Source organism: Schistocerca cancellata, chromosome 1, assembly GCF_023864275.1.
Source record: "Schistocerca cancellata isolate TAMUIC-IGC-003103 chromosome 1, iqSchCanc2.1, whole genome shotgun sequence".
Classification (NCBI taxonomy): Eukaryota; Metazoa; Arthropoda; class Insecta; order Orthoptera; family Acrididae; genus Schistocerca; species Schistocerca cancellata.
In genome coordinates, this window is record NC_064626.1 from 1,064,684,963 (window position 1) to 1,064,699,491 (window position 14,529).

Sequence of the window (14,529 nt, forward strand, 5' to 3'; positions counted from 1 at the left end):
TTTGTTTTTGCATGAGTTCGGTCGTTAATAATTCACATGGAACGTTCGTTGGGATTACTGCTTGGCATTTTTTCCATAAACTAGATGCTGAGTGAGGAAGACGCTAGTTTCAGGATATTCAGAAAGCTTAGACTGCTGATGCCCGATGTGGTAAGACTGCAGAGAATACGTGAAACGTTGTGGTAGCTGTAACGTGGAAGGTGAAAATCAGTTTCAGACAGCTGGAAAGGTGACAGACTTGAATCCCGGTCTAGCGGCGCTTCGATGTATTTTTTTTACAATTTCGGTGGAAGGTAACACTCGTCTTTAGCTGTTTATAAAACACTTGATACTGTGGATCTGTAATACATTTCCGTAATTTCTCAATATCATTTTTCTTATTCCTGTTTATGCGAACTTTCCCATAACATGCTCCTGTCTGAGGAAGCCCGATGTCCTTTTTCGAAAATCATATCGTGGCTTCCACTAATATAAAGGTATGGATTTTGAGTCCTCCGACATAAGGCTTAGCAACTGCTTGCCCTTTCTTTTCTAAACTGTATTCATGCTACAGAAACCTCTGGGGAGCTAATGTCACTTTGTCCTCTTCCCATTGTTTCACCTTATAAGCAACCTCTTTCTATAAATGGTCCATCATATTTTACAGTTAAATACTGTATTTTGCTTAAAGCGATCAACGCTTCTGGATTCCGTGATGAGAAACGTATACTGGTCTGGAATACGCACTTGGACGCACATCCTTAAATTTCTTTACACAACGCCTAAGTGGCGGTTAGATGGTGTATATAGTGCCCTCTGACGGGAAAACAGTGGTATATTTTTGCCCAAATCCGCCACTGACTGTTCAGAACACTAACACTCCCATGACCACATGATTACAATTTTGACCTCCGCAACGCATCGCTGAAGAGCTGGAGATATCTTGCTGTTTTCGGGACTACGTTCTCAATGCAATGTTATAAAAAGGTGCATACCATCTTTCTTATCTTGGCTCCCACGATAACAATGAAAAAAAATCTTCATCTGGTTTCATGTTGTATAGCTCAAAAAGTAATCAAGATTTCGTTTTCTTGGTTTTTGATCATTACTTGAAACTTCCAACTCTGAGTTGTTGATATTGATATTATCCGAGAAACGCCGGCCGGAGTGTCCTTGCGGTTCTAGGCGTTACAGCCTGGAGCCGAATGACCGCTACGGTCGCAGGTTCGAATCCTGCCTCGGGCATGGATGTGTGTGATGTCCTTAGGTTAGTTAGGTTTAATTAGTTCTAAGTTCTAGGCGACTGATGACCTCAGAAGTTAAGTCGCATAGTGGTCAGATCCATTTGAACCATTTTATCCGAGAAACAGTTAATAATTTTACAATAAAAGTAATCAAACGATGATTCCAGGCCTGCATCAAGTTTATTTCTAAAACTTGGCAACTCCTGGAAACGTCCCCAGTTAGAAAAAACTGCAGAATGAAATCAGCACTCTACAAGCGGCTAGACTGCTCGCACCGCTTTGAATTCCAATCGCTGCATCTACGTCTCAAGAAGCCAAAACCGAGAAAAGCTGCATTTTCAATTTTTGGGAAGTTATTCCCTTTCAGTGATGAGCCATAGAATTGATGACTAGTGCTTTGGCTGTTTAATTCCTTCTCGGACGCACCGCTATTTCAACGGATATTCAAATTTATTGCAAGATGAGTACCGAAAATGCATAACGAGCAACACAAAGAGTAAAGAATATGAAGCGGACGAGCGAGTTTGTACCACAGTCGACAATATTGTTAAAGGTGCCGGGTCGTGGATATCCTACGCCAACGCTGAATCGAAACAATTGATTGTGCAGAGGTGGGAAAAAAAATCAAGCTATATCCTTACTCGAATCGAAATACAATGGTTACACCTTTATGGGAAGGAAAGAGCGATCGTTTGGTTCACCAGTTATAGTTGATGAGTACTGCAAGTCACTAGCCAAGCATATGTAACGTCCAAAATCGACGACGTGGGCAGTCCTCCGCCAAGACCGCTTGAGTCTGCATATACGAGGATCCAATTTCGGTGGAAAAAATGCGGGATTTTCCCGCATCTCGTGGTCGTGCGGTAGCGTTCTCGCTTCCCACGCCCGGGTTCCCGGGTTCGATTCCCGGCGGGGTCAGGGATTTTCTCTGCCTCGTGATGGCTGGGTGTTGTGTGCTGTCCTTAGGTTAGTTAGGTTTAAGTGGTTCTAAGTTCTAGGGGACTTATGACCACAGCAGTTGAGTCCCATAGTGCTCAGAGCCATTTGAACCATTTGAATGCGGAATTTGTTGTGGGACATCGTGGAATATTCCCGCTTCAGCCCCTCTAGTTTAATGAAGTTCAACGGGTGACAGCACTATACGTAGCCTTCAAAATGGCGTCTGTAACAGAAATGCGTTCCAAGCAGTCAGCTGTCACTGAGTTCCTTTTGGCCGAAAACAAGAGCTTCGTAGATATTCATAGGCGCTTGCAGAATGTCTAAGAAGACCTGGTAGTGAACAAAAGCAAGGTGAGTCGCTGGGAGAGGCGTCTGTCATCATCGCAACAAGGTCGCTCAAACCTTTCCGACCGCACAGCTGTGACAGCTGCAATGTTGGGAGGTACGGACACTGTCATTCGAGGTGATAGAGGGATCCCAATCAAACAACTCGCTGCCCAACTGGACGTCTCTGTTGGTAGTGCGGGCACACTCGTCCACCAGTTGGGGTACTCAAAGGTGTGTACACTATGGGTTCCTCGCCACTTAACAGAAGAACATAAAGAGCAATGTAGGACTATCTGTGCGGAATTGATTGTCCATTACGAGGATGATATTGACAATTTTTTGTCAAATACCGTCACAGGCGATGACACATGGGTTCATCAATTCGAACCGGAAACAGAAAGACAATCCATAGAGTGGCGCCAAACGACCTCTCCTCCAATGAAAAAGTCCAAAGCCGCAGTTATTCTGTTTGATGTCCTCCTTCGTGGTGCAAAGATCAACTCTGAAGTGTATTGTGCTACCCACAGGAAATACACTCCTGGAAATGGAAAAAAGAACACATTGACACCGTTGTGTCAGACCCACCATACTTGCTCCAGACACTGCGAGAGGGCTGTACAAGCAATGATCACACGCACGGCACAGCGGATACACCAGGAACCGCGGTGTTGGCCGTCGAATGGCGCTAGCTGCGCAGCATTTGTGCACCGCCGCCGTCAGTGTCAGCCAGTTTGCCGTGGCATACGGAGCTCCATCGCAGTCTTTAACACTGGTAGCATGCCGCGACAGCGTGGACGTGAACCGTATGTGCAGTTGACGGACTTTGAGCGAGGGCGTATAGTGGGCATGCGGGAGGCCGGGTGGACGTACCGCCGAATTGCTCAACACGTGGGGCGTGAGGTCTCCACAGTACATCGATGTTGTCGCCAGTGGTCGGCGGAAGGTGCACGTGCCCGTCGACCTGGGACCGGACCGCAGCGATGCACGGATGCACGCCAAGACCGTAGGATCCTACGCAGTGCCGTAGGGGACCGCACCGCCACTTCCCAGCAAATTAGGGACACTGTTGCTCACGCCCCAACATCGTGCAGCCCGCCTCCAGTGGTGTCGCGACAGGCGTGAATGGAGGGACGAATGGAGACGTGTCGTCTTCAGCGATGAGAGTCGCTTCTGCCTTGGTGCCAATGATGGTCGTATGCGTGTTTGGCGCCGTGCAGGTGAGCGCCACAATCAGGACTGCATACGACCGAGGCACACAGGGCCAACACCCGGCATCATGGTGTGGGGAGCGATCTCCTACACTGGCCGTACACCACTGGTGATCGTCGAGGGGACACTGAATAGTGCACGGTACATCCAAACCGTCATCGAACCCATCGTTCTACCATTCCTAGACCGGCAAGGGAACTTGCTGTTCCAACAGGACAATGCACGTCCGCATGTATCCCGTGCCACCCAACGTGCTCTAGAAGGTGTAAGTCAACTACCCTGGCCAGCAAGATCTCCGGATCTGTCCCCCATTGAGCATGTTTGGGACTGTATGAAGCGTCGTCTCACGCGGTCTGCACGTCCAGCACGAACGCTGGTCCAACTGAGACGCCAGGTGGAAATGGCATGGCAAGCCGTTCCACAGGACTACATCCAGCATCTCTACGATCGTCTCCATGGGAGAATAGCAGCCTGCATTGCTGCGAAAGGTGGATATACACTGTACTAGTGCCGACATTGTGCATGCTCTGTTGCCTGTGTCTATGTGCCTGTGGTTCTGTCAGTGTGATCATGTGATGTATCTGACCCCAGGAATGTGTCAATAAAGTTTCCCCTTCCTGGGACAATGAATTCACGGTGTTCTTATTTCAGTTTCCAGGAGTGTAGAAGGAAGCAAATGAACTTCTCCAAAAACGGTTCAAATGGCTCTAACAACTATGGGACGCATCATATGAGGTCATCAGTCCCCTAGACTTAGACCTACTTAAACCTAACTAACCTAAGGACATCACACACGTCCATGCCCTAGACAGGATTCGAACTTGCGGCCGTAGCAGCAGCGCGGTGCCGGACTGCAGCGCCTAGCACCGCTCGGCCACAGCAGCCGGCCTCATCCACCATACAGCTCGGATGTCGCACCCTTCGATTTCCACCTGTTTGGCCCATTGAAGGATGCACTCGGCGGGAAGCAGTACGTGGATGATGGGGAGGTTATTGATGCAGCAAACGCTGGCTCCGACGTCTGCCAGTGGAGTGGTACCATGAGGGCATACAGGCGCTCCAAGTAAAGTGGGGTAGTGCCGTCGCATTGGACGGAGATTAAGTTGAAAAATAAGGTTTTGTAGCCAAAAAGTGGAGAAGAAAATGGCGTATCGCAATTTTGAATAAAATCAACCTGCTTTCAGAAATAAAATGTGTTGCATTACTTGCAGAATGCCCCTGGTACACTGGCGACCATACTCCACAGAACACTGTCAAGACGGAATTTTCCATGCTACCTCGTACTATGGTTTCTCTCCGTTTCATTCACGTACGGCGCGCGGGAAGAATGGCTGCTGAACTGCCTCTATGCGTTCTGTAACTAGGATAATCTTCTTTTCCCGGTCTTTGCGGGAGCGATACATAGGACGCAGTAGCATATTCTCAGATTCTTCAATAAAGGTTCTGGGAACTCTGTAAGTACGCTTTCGCGGGGTACTTGAAATCTGTCTTCAAGCGTCTGCCAGTTCACACACACACACAAACACACACATACACACACACACACACACACACACAAGCAGCCTCCTGCCCTTACCAGAGATAAGATCCAGCATTTCCGTTGGAAAGTTTTCCGCCATTCGCTTTCCAGTCCTAACCTCTCACTCGCTATTACCTCTTACACTTGAAACAATTTCTTACTGGACAAAGATTCGATGATGACCACGAGATCGCCTTTGTTAACTGCTTCGTTTCCCAAGTGGAGAACTTCTATAGAGAGGAGTTGAGGGTTATAGGGCAGTGACACGAGAAATGTGAACTGTAATTACGTAGAAAAGTAGAGTAGCTTTGTAGTAATCTAGAACCACCAACAAAATCTTAGTCTAGCGAATATATACTCGTATTTTTTGTTGCTGAGGGGTCTTTACGTTCCGAATACACCTCGTAGTTCCATGATGTGACACTCAATCGTGATTCGTCAGTCGTGTAGACAAATAACACATTTTTACATTTCGCGAAGTGCAGTACTTTACATTCCCCTAGCTTAAGAAATATTACTCTTTTGTGCCAGGAGCATATTTTTTCAATTTACCGCTGGATATTACTGCAGTTGATCGGATAACACTTCCTTAAGATAAGCGCTTGTATGTGTACCATATCTCCCTTATTTTATCAATGTTGTCCCTGTGTGGTATCTGTCAAGACGAGCAGTGTAAAGTTTTCTCAGAATCCTCCGTGCAATCCATACCTCGGAAATGAAAAGTAGTCCCTCACGTAATATTACCACAGATGTCTGAAAAGTGACTAGAACCAATAATTTTTTGTAACATGTTTTGTATTCATTTTTTACTCACTTATGGCAGTTTTGTGAACACTTATAAAGTTAATATTAAACATATTCAGTAGTTTAGGCTCATAGGCATTGAGAAACAATAAGTTATTTGGTCATCATTTAAATATGCTTCGTAATGTTTATGTAAGGCAATTATGCATTTTCCTGTGTAATAATGCACTCAAGACAGTGTATGAACTTCATATAACATTTATCGCAATCGAAGTTCTGTCATTCACTAATTATAAGTTCCTACTTGCACGTAATTTCAATGAGCGTCTGGAGTCAGCCCAAACAAATGCAGCTCATCACGTCTTTCATGCGACGCCCTCTGTCCGTGGAAAGCGTCACGTTGTTTCCAGTTACAAACAAAATGATTTTTACAGTGCAGTTTTACGTGCCCACTCGACAGACCGGTCCCAGATAAGTCTAGCTCGATATGCGTTTTACCAACATGTATTAACAGGGACAGTAAAACACGTAGAACAACCAGTAGTACTCGCTTCGGCGGTACATATTCTAAAATTGGAACGATACAGAGAAGATTAGCATGGCCCCTGCGCAAGGATGACACGCAAAATCATGAAGCGTTCCACATTTTTAAGTGATTGTTAACTTCATCAAGAGTACTGGTTACAATCTGTAGGTTTTAATGGTGTACGTAAATTATAAATATGTTTTTCTGATGAAATATTTCAGAATTGGTGTGAATTGTAAGCCAAGACACTTTTAATTATTTTTCAATTCAATTCAATTCAATTTTTAAAACATTATGTACAAAACTGTAACAGTTAAGCTTTTTCTTCTTGTGAATATGCATTTCTGTATTTGTTTATTCAATTATGTGTACATTGTCACTATGTGTTGCCTATGGCTAAATTGAGTACACACTCAACGGCCAAATAAATAAATAAATAAATAAAACAACCAGTACTCCAGCAGCGACACCACAGCCGTGGCCCGCGCTGACTGCTACCACCACGCGGAAATGCTTCCCAGTAGCTGCTGGAGCACTGATCATTCAATTAAAAACAAGGTTATAGAACGTTTTTTCTTCTCCCCGAACAGTTTATGAATCGCAGTTAGTTGCGTTTTGGAAATAAGCATTTCAATTGTCAGCCACACCGTTGTTTTTGGTCCACTTGTTGCATGACTTCATCCGTCTGAATGCTGCGTCTGCACTCCGCTATTTATCGTGCACATTTATACACCATTGTCTAACTGTCACGTATTACTGCAGACTATAAACTATGCACAGCTCCTGATTAATGTGAGCAGCAACAGAACTATTTGCATACAGAAATATCAAATTACAGCACACGCTTCTCAACTGTCAGTAGCAACAGTCTTCAGTGCCACTGTTGTTGGATTTCAACCACAGTCGACGAATACCGAATTTAAAAAATTTTAAAAAAATAAAAATTAAAAAAAAAATGAATAAAATAAAAAATGAATATGTGGGCTCGTAAAAAATCTACAGGTGGAAATGCATTCGTGCAATTTTGTTCTGAGCTGCCAACATTGATATATGCTCACCAGTCAAAATATTGGAGCGCTCTGCATGGTGCAGAATTGTCACTACCAGCCACTCACGCGACACTTCATCGCTGACGGAAGCCGTGGCAGTGAAGCAGTGTGACTAGACTACTATACTGCTTGACAGTTGCTACAGAACAAGTGACACTTGCTGAGGAACAACCGACATTTGCTGCGGAACACCTTACCAGTGATAGTAAAAGGAGATGTAGAGGGCGGGAGGTGTTTTCCGCAGCGAAGCCTGGACACGAACTCTCTGAATGCTTTCGATGGTACGTGCAGTACGGCGTTTGACGAAGATTGTTGTGGAACGGGTAGTTCGACATTCTGTATGATGCGTTAACATGTCTGCAAGACATAATTTGAGTGCTCAGGATCGTGGACTAGCAGTCGGACGGTTCGAAACTGATCAAAGTGTCACTACTGTGACCACAGTAACAAATGTGTTCTAAGGTGTTATCTAGCGATTAAAAAGGCTGTTGAAAGTGGAAATGCTAGGCGAAAGTATGCTGGTGGTCGCAGACGGACCACCACAATGCAAGAGGATCGATACGTAGACCTCGTGTCCAAGATGAATGGACATCTCACTCCTATGCAGATCGCTGCAGACCCTGCAACGACTACCGGTGTATGTGTCTCTGCTGGAACCATTTTACGGCGATTAAATAGGGCTGGTTTTTTATATTTGGAAGCCTGTTAAATGCATCCAACTTCATCCACGCCATCGTTGAGAAAAGGTTCATTAGCGTAGGGAGCGTGGTAGTTGAGGTCATGAACAGTGATCCACAGAGATGTTCTCCAACGAATCCCGCTTCACTGTGGCAAGTGATTCCGGCCGCAAGCAGTATGGAGAGAAAAGGCAACACGTTACACACCACCGAAAGTTCATGGAAGTCGTCGGTATCACCTAGGCATTAATGCGTGATAGGAATTATGCACAGTGGCCCAACACCGCTGCATATCTTTGCACGATGTACCGTTATAGCACAGCGGTATTGCAGACAGATTATTCTTGATCACGTCCGCCTGCTTAGGGGTGGTCCCAACTTTCTGTTTATGGACGACGATGCCCACCTTAACAGTCTTGCTAAAGTATCGGACACACTGAAAAGAGAAGATGTTGAACATGTGGTTGCACTACGTATTCCCCAAACCTCAACCCCATAGAGGATGTCTGGGGTGCTCTTGGCAGTCGAGTTTCTCAACGAAAAGCCCCTTCCCGAAGCATGCAAGACCTGCAAACCTTGAGAGAGGAGTGGAACAATATCCCCCAAGGACTCCTAAACAGTTTGCAAGCCAACATGAATAACGAGTGCAAAATCTGCATTACTGACTGAGGAAGGCATATACCTTACTGTGAGTCTGATATAGATCTTTATGTAGGAAGTGTCAAACACGATTGTTATTTAAGTCAGTTATCACGCTTCCAAGTGTGGTAAAATCTGTACCATTTTTCGTTACAAATATACCACTCCACCTCTATTAGGTGTGTACTGTGTTTCATGTCATCCATCATTGCTTGTAATTATTCCTGTTCCTTAGCAACTGTCAAGCAGTGTACTTGTGACGTGGACACTGAGGTGACAGAATTCATGGGCTAGCGATATGTACCGATACAGATGGAGGCAGGTGGCAGTGCATTAGCGGATGTGTCATTTATGCTCATGTGATTCAATTAAAAAGTTATCCGACAGGATTGTGGCGGTACTACGGGAATTAACAGACTTTGAAAGCGGTATGGTAGTTGGAGGTAGACGCATGGGACATTCCATTTACGAAATCGTTAGGGAATTCAGTATTCCGGGATCCACAGTGTCAAGAATGCGCCGAGAATAGCACATTTCAGGCATTTCCTCTCACCACGGACAACGCAGTGACCGACAGCCTTCACTTAACGACCGAGAGCAGTGGCTTTTCCCTAGAGCTGTCAGTGCTAACAGACAAGCAACACTGCGTGAAATGACCGCAGCAATATGGGACGTTCGACAAACGTATCCGTTAGGACAGTGCGGCGAAGTCTGGCGTTAATGGGCTATGGCAGCAAACCACCGACGCCAGAGCCTTTGTTAACAGAACGACATCGCCAACAGCGCCTGTGCTAGGGTCGTTATCTTGTCGGTTGGAGCCAAGACGATAGGGAAACCATGGCCTGACCGGATGAGTCCCGACTTCAGTAGGTAAGAGCCAATGGTAGGGTTCTTGTGTGACGCAGACCCCCGTAGCCATGGACCAAGCCTGTCAACAAGGTACTGTGCAAGGTGGTGGTACTTCCATAATGGTGTGGGCTGTATTTACGAGATGCATTCAAGTTCTGAGGCCTCCGATTTTTTTCTCCAGACTGGAAAGAGATAGAAACATGCGCATTGTTTTAAAATGAGGCCGCGTTCATTGCCAATACGTCCCAGAGATGGCAGCACCGTACGGCACATGGAATTTTACCGCCAGCGGCGAGAATGAGAACTGTTTTAAATACTTAAAATGGCGACGTTTACCTTACTTGAACAGCGAGCAATCATTCGTTTTCTGAATTTGCGTGCTGTGAAACCAATTGAAATTCATCGACAGTTGAATGAGACTTGTGGTGATGGAGTTATGGATGTGTCGAAAGTGCGTTCGTGGGTGCGACAGTTTAATGAAGGCAGAACATCGTGTGACAAAAAACCGAAACAACCTCAGGCTCGCACAAGCCGGTCTGACGACATGATCGAGAAAGTGGAGAGAATTGTTTTGAGGGATCGCCGAATGAGTTGGCATTTCTGTGGGTTCTGTGCACACAATCCTGCATGACGACCTGAAAATGCGAAAAGTGTCATCCAGGTAGGTGCCACGAATGCTGACGGACGACCACACGGCTGCCCGTGTGGCATGTTGCCGAGCAATGTTGACGCGCAACGACAGCATGAATGGGACTTTCTTTTCGTCGGTTGTGACAATGGATGAGACGTGGATGCCATTTTTCAATCCAGAAACAAAGCGCCAGTCAGCTCAATGGAAGCACACAGATTCACCGCCACCAAAAAAATTTCGGGTAACCGCCAGTGCTGAAAAAATGATGGTGTCCGTGTTCTGGGACAGCGAGGGCATAATCCTTACCCATTGCGTTCCAAAGGGCACTACGGTAACAGGTGCATCCTGCGAAAATGTTTTGAAGAACAAATTTCTTCCTGCACTGCAACAAAAACGTCCGGGAAGGGCTGCACGTGTGCTGTTTCACCAAGACAATGCACCCGCACATCGAGCTAACGTTAAGCAACAGTTTCTTCGTGATAACAACTTTGAAGTGATTCCTCATGCTCCCTACTCACCTGACCTGGCTCCTAGTGACTTTTGGCTTTTTCCAACAATGAAAGACACTCTCCGTGGCCGCACATTCACCAGCCGTGCTGCTATTGCCTCAGCGATTTTCCAGTGGTCAAAACAGACTCCTAAAGAAGTCTTCGCCGCTGCCATGGAATCATGGCGTCAGCGTTGTGAAAAATGTGTACGTCTGCAGGGCGATTACGTCGAGAGGTAACGCCAGTTTCATCGATTTCGGGTGAGTAGTTAATTAGAAAAAAAAAATCGGAGGCCTTAGAACTTGAATGCACCTTGTAATCGAAGACACGCTGACAGCTGCGAACCACTTACATCCATTCATGCTTGACGTCTTCCCCGACGACGATATCATCTCTCAGCAGTATAGTTGTCCGCTACTTGGAGCGAGAACTGTGCTACAGTGGGTTCAGTAGCGTTATAGTGGACTCGAGCTGATGTCTCGGCCACCAGATTCGCCTGATGTATATCGTATGGAACCCATCTGGGTCGCTGTCGTCTCCGTCACCGCGAAGCAAATCAGCGGCCCGTTATTTTCGCGTATTACAAGACCTGTTGTAAGTGGGCTGCTTCTGTGTTGGCAGCGCTGTGTAGCACTTTGCATTGGATCTCTGACTGCGCTTTCTTTGTTAGAGACTCTGTGGCTGGTCAGACTCGTTGTTGGAAGTTAATCTCCAGTAGTGTTGGGCAGTTGGAAGTTAGTAGCCAGCAGTGATGGAAGTACTGTTTGGCAGCTGGAAGTGGCAGTTGGAGGTGAACAGCCAGCAGCGAGGGATGTTAAATGTGAGAAGTTGGCATTGATGGAGGGTAGAGGTCTGAAGTGTTAGCATAGGCTAACGGTCTGGAAGTATCCGACTTGGAGATTGAAAATTATTCATGATTAAATATCTTTGTGCTACAGGTGAATGACGATTTATATTCGTGTCTGAACTGGATGTCACATTATTAAGGTAAAAAAAAAATACATTATTTGGTTTGCTACAAAATCTTTCCTTTGCTAACCACAGGCTTATTAGTAGTAGTCGCTTTAGTAGTTAGAATCTTTTATTTAGCTGGCAGTATTGACGCTCGCTGTATTGCGGTAGTTCGCGTAATGAAGATTTTTGTGAGGTAAGTGCTTAATGAAAAGAATAGGTTATTGCTAGGATTTCTTTTTAGTCAGAGCTATTCTTTTGAATTAATTCTTGGAAGTCAGGTTATCTTTTTTTTTGAGCAGTCAGCGTTGCGCTAGGATATTGTGGGTCTCAGTCATTCAGCAATTGAAGTACAGACACACACATTTAAATAAAGATGTTTCACTGTGCGTAGATATCTAATGCCACATACCTCTGGAAACCTACCAGCAAACTGTCGGTTCCCTGATACGTAGAATCAGTGATGTATTTCCTTCCTAAGGCGGACAAACAGGCTTTTAAGCAAATGGTCGGCATGTTTCGGCACATCTTTTTACATACTTTTGCGTCAATATCTGATTTTAAGAGTCTATTTTCCTTCTGAAGAAGACAATTTTATGTTTGTCGAAACCATGGTAAAGGATTAATAAACCTTTAATTGTGCAACAGGTTGGCTGTTATTTTCCAATCCTATCAAGTTTCTAAGTACAGCGTTGCTGAAGCGGAGCCATGTTTAAAATTTAAAATTTCAAATAAATGTAGTTATTAATTGCGTGTGCTGAGGAATACCCGGCAAAAAGTGGTCAAGGACCATTATTATAATTGAACATCTGACACGAAAAATCACCTACTTTTCTCCGGTTCTCGCAGAACTGATATCCAGCAACTATATCATATTTTCTCCATCCGATTTGTTGGCTGTTGTCTCTGTGTTACCTGCACGGAAATTCAGTCTGTTACAAGCTGCCGGTCGTGGTGGCCGATCGGTTCTAGGCGCTTCAGTCCGAAACCGCGCGACTGCTACGGTCGCAGGTACGAATCCTGCCTCGGGCATGGATGTGTGTGATGTTCTTAGGTTAGTTAGGTTTAAGTAGTTCTAAGTTCTAGGGGACTGATGACATCAGACGTTAAGTCCCATAGTGCTCAGAGCCATTTTTTGTTACAAGCTGTTACATTACTGCGTGTTGAGCAGGCTCAGGGGCTAGGTTACTCACACGCTCGTGACCAATAGTCTCTTGCGCAACAGGTGCTTCCGCAAATAAAGGAACGCCCGCACCACGGATCCCTATCACACATCCGACTCTGACGCAGAAGGGAACTTGCGTGGACGGCGGAGATTGTGGAAGCTGACTGTACGTGTTAGTACGTTATCCTCTGCTGCAGGAAGAACGTTCAGAGTTTAAAGTCTCTTAGACACTGCCGTCACTACAAACGCAGCAATAACTTGAACAGACGAGGGCAAGGAAAAGAGCTTTTGGAGCACTAACCGGAATTGAAGAGGGAGAGGAATAACTTGGTGCGGCCTTGTTGAACCTAACATTAGGACGTTCACCTGAAGTCTTTTGAGGAACCTACGGATAATTCAAACTCAGGAAGGCCGGACGCAGATACAAACCCTGCTTTTCCTTCCTGAGAATCTAGTGACGTAACCACAAAATCAGCTTACTCGGTATTTTCCTCTGTGTTATATCTGCAAAAAAACTGTTGGGAGATTAGTATGTCTGATGAAAACTCTGAGTCAGGTGTCCATTTTAAATTTCCAAGCCCGCCGAGGTGGCCGAGCGGTTCTACGCGCTACAGTCTGGAACCGCGCAACCGCTACGGTCGCAGGTTCGAATCCTGCCTCGGGCATGGATGCGTGTGATGTCCTTAGGTTAGTTAGGTTTAAGTAGTTCTAAGTTCTAGGGGACTCATGACCTCAGAAGTTAAGTCCCATAGTGCTCAGAGCCATTTGAACCATTAAATTTCCAACCCCGCGCTCAATTATATTTCCTCGTCTTCGCTGTCCACTCCTCTTCAAGGAATAAAGAAGAAGTTGAAGCAGAAGCTGATGGTTGACAAACCGCTGATAGGTCCCTATCTTTTGCGGAGCAGGAAGTGCGTCAGTATGTCGGCAGTTATTCGGAACGATGTTCTGACGTCGCTCACAGTAATACCGGAATACCCCTTGTTAGCCTGTACCTGTGCCCTAAGATCAAATATTTAACGGATTCCGGGTTAACAAGATTGCCTGCAAGATAACTCTGTAATTGCCACCAGTTGCTGGGCCACCACTCGTAGCTGAAAATAATACCGCTTAAGAAGATGGTTGAAATGGCTCTAAGCACTAAGGGACTTAACATCTGAGGTCATCAGTCCCCTAGACTTAGAATTACTTAAACCTAACTAACCTAAGGACATCATACACATCCATACCCCAGGAAGGATTCGAACCTGCGACGTAGCAGCAGCGCGGTTCCGGATTGAAGTGCCTAGAACCGCTCAGCCACAGCGGCCGGTGCTTAAGAAGATGTTCAGCTATTTAAACTACAACAATAGTCAGAGATTTTGTCTTCAGATTATATCTATCAGAAGAAAAAGTCGAAGAAACATTTAAAGTGCACGTAAACCAGTGTCTTATTGACACTTTCGACAATAAAATACAAGGAATCCTTCAGATTCCATCGTCTCAGTACACAATTATGATGATAACTACACTCATGCTCATAAATTAAGGATAATGCTGATGCATGATGAGACAACGCTCTGGTGGGGGGTTTGCGGGTTTAAATCACCTCGG

The 14,529-nt window shown here is 45.5% G+C and overlaps 1 protein-coding gene and 1 non-coding gene across 2 annotated transcripts in view; one reads left to right on the forward strand and one right to left on the reverse strand.

The window, feature by feature from the left end:
- Positions 1-14,529, reverse strand: part of LOC126126961 (cytochrome P450 4c3) — a gene marked incomplete at its 5' end in the record, with an annotated part of 305,398 nt that overhangs the window by 48,243 nt on the left and 242,626 nt on the right. The gene's annotated exons all lie outside the window — the stretch shown is intronic.
- Positions 6,505-6,611, forward strand: LOC126096815 (U6 spliceosomal RNA). The gene has a single exon (XR_007522067.1). It is a non-coding gene; the product is annotated as a U6 spliceosomal RNA (small nuclear RNA).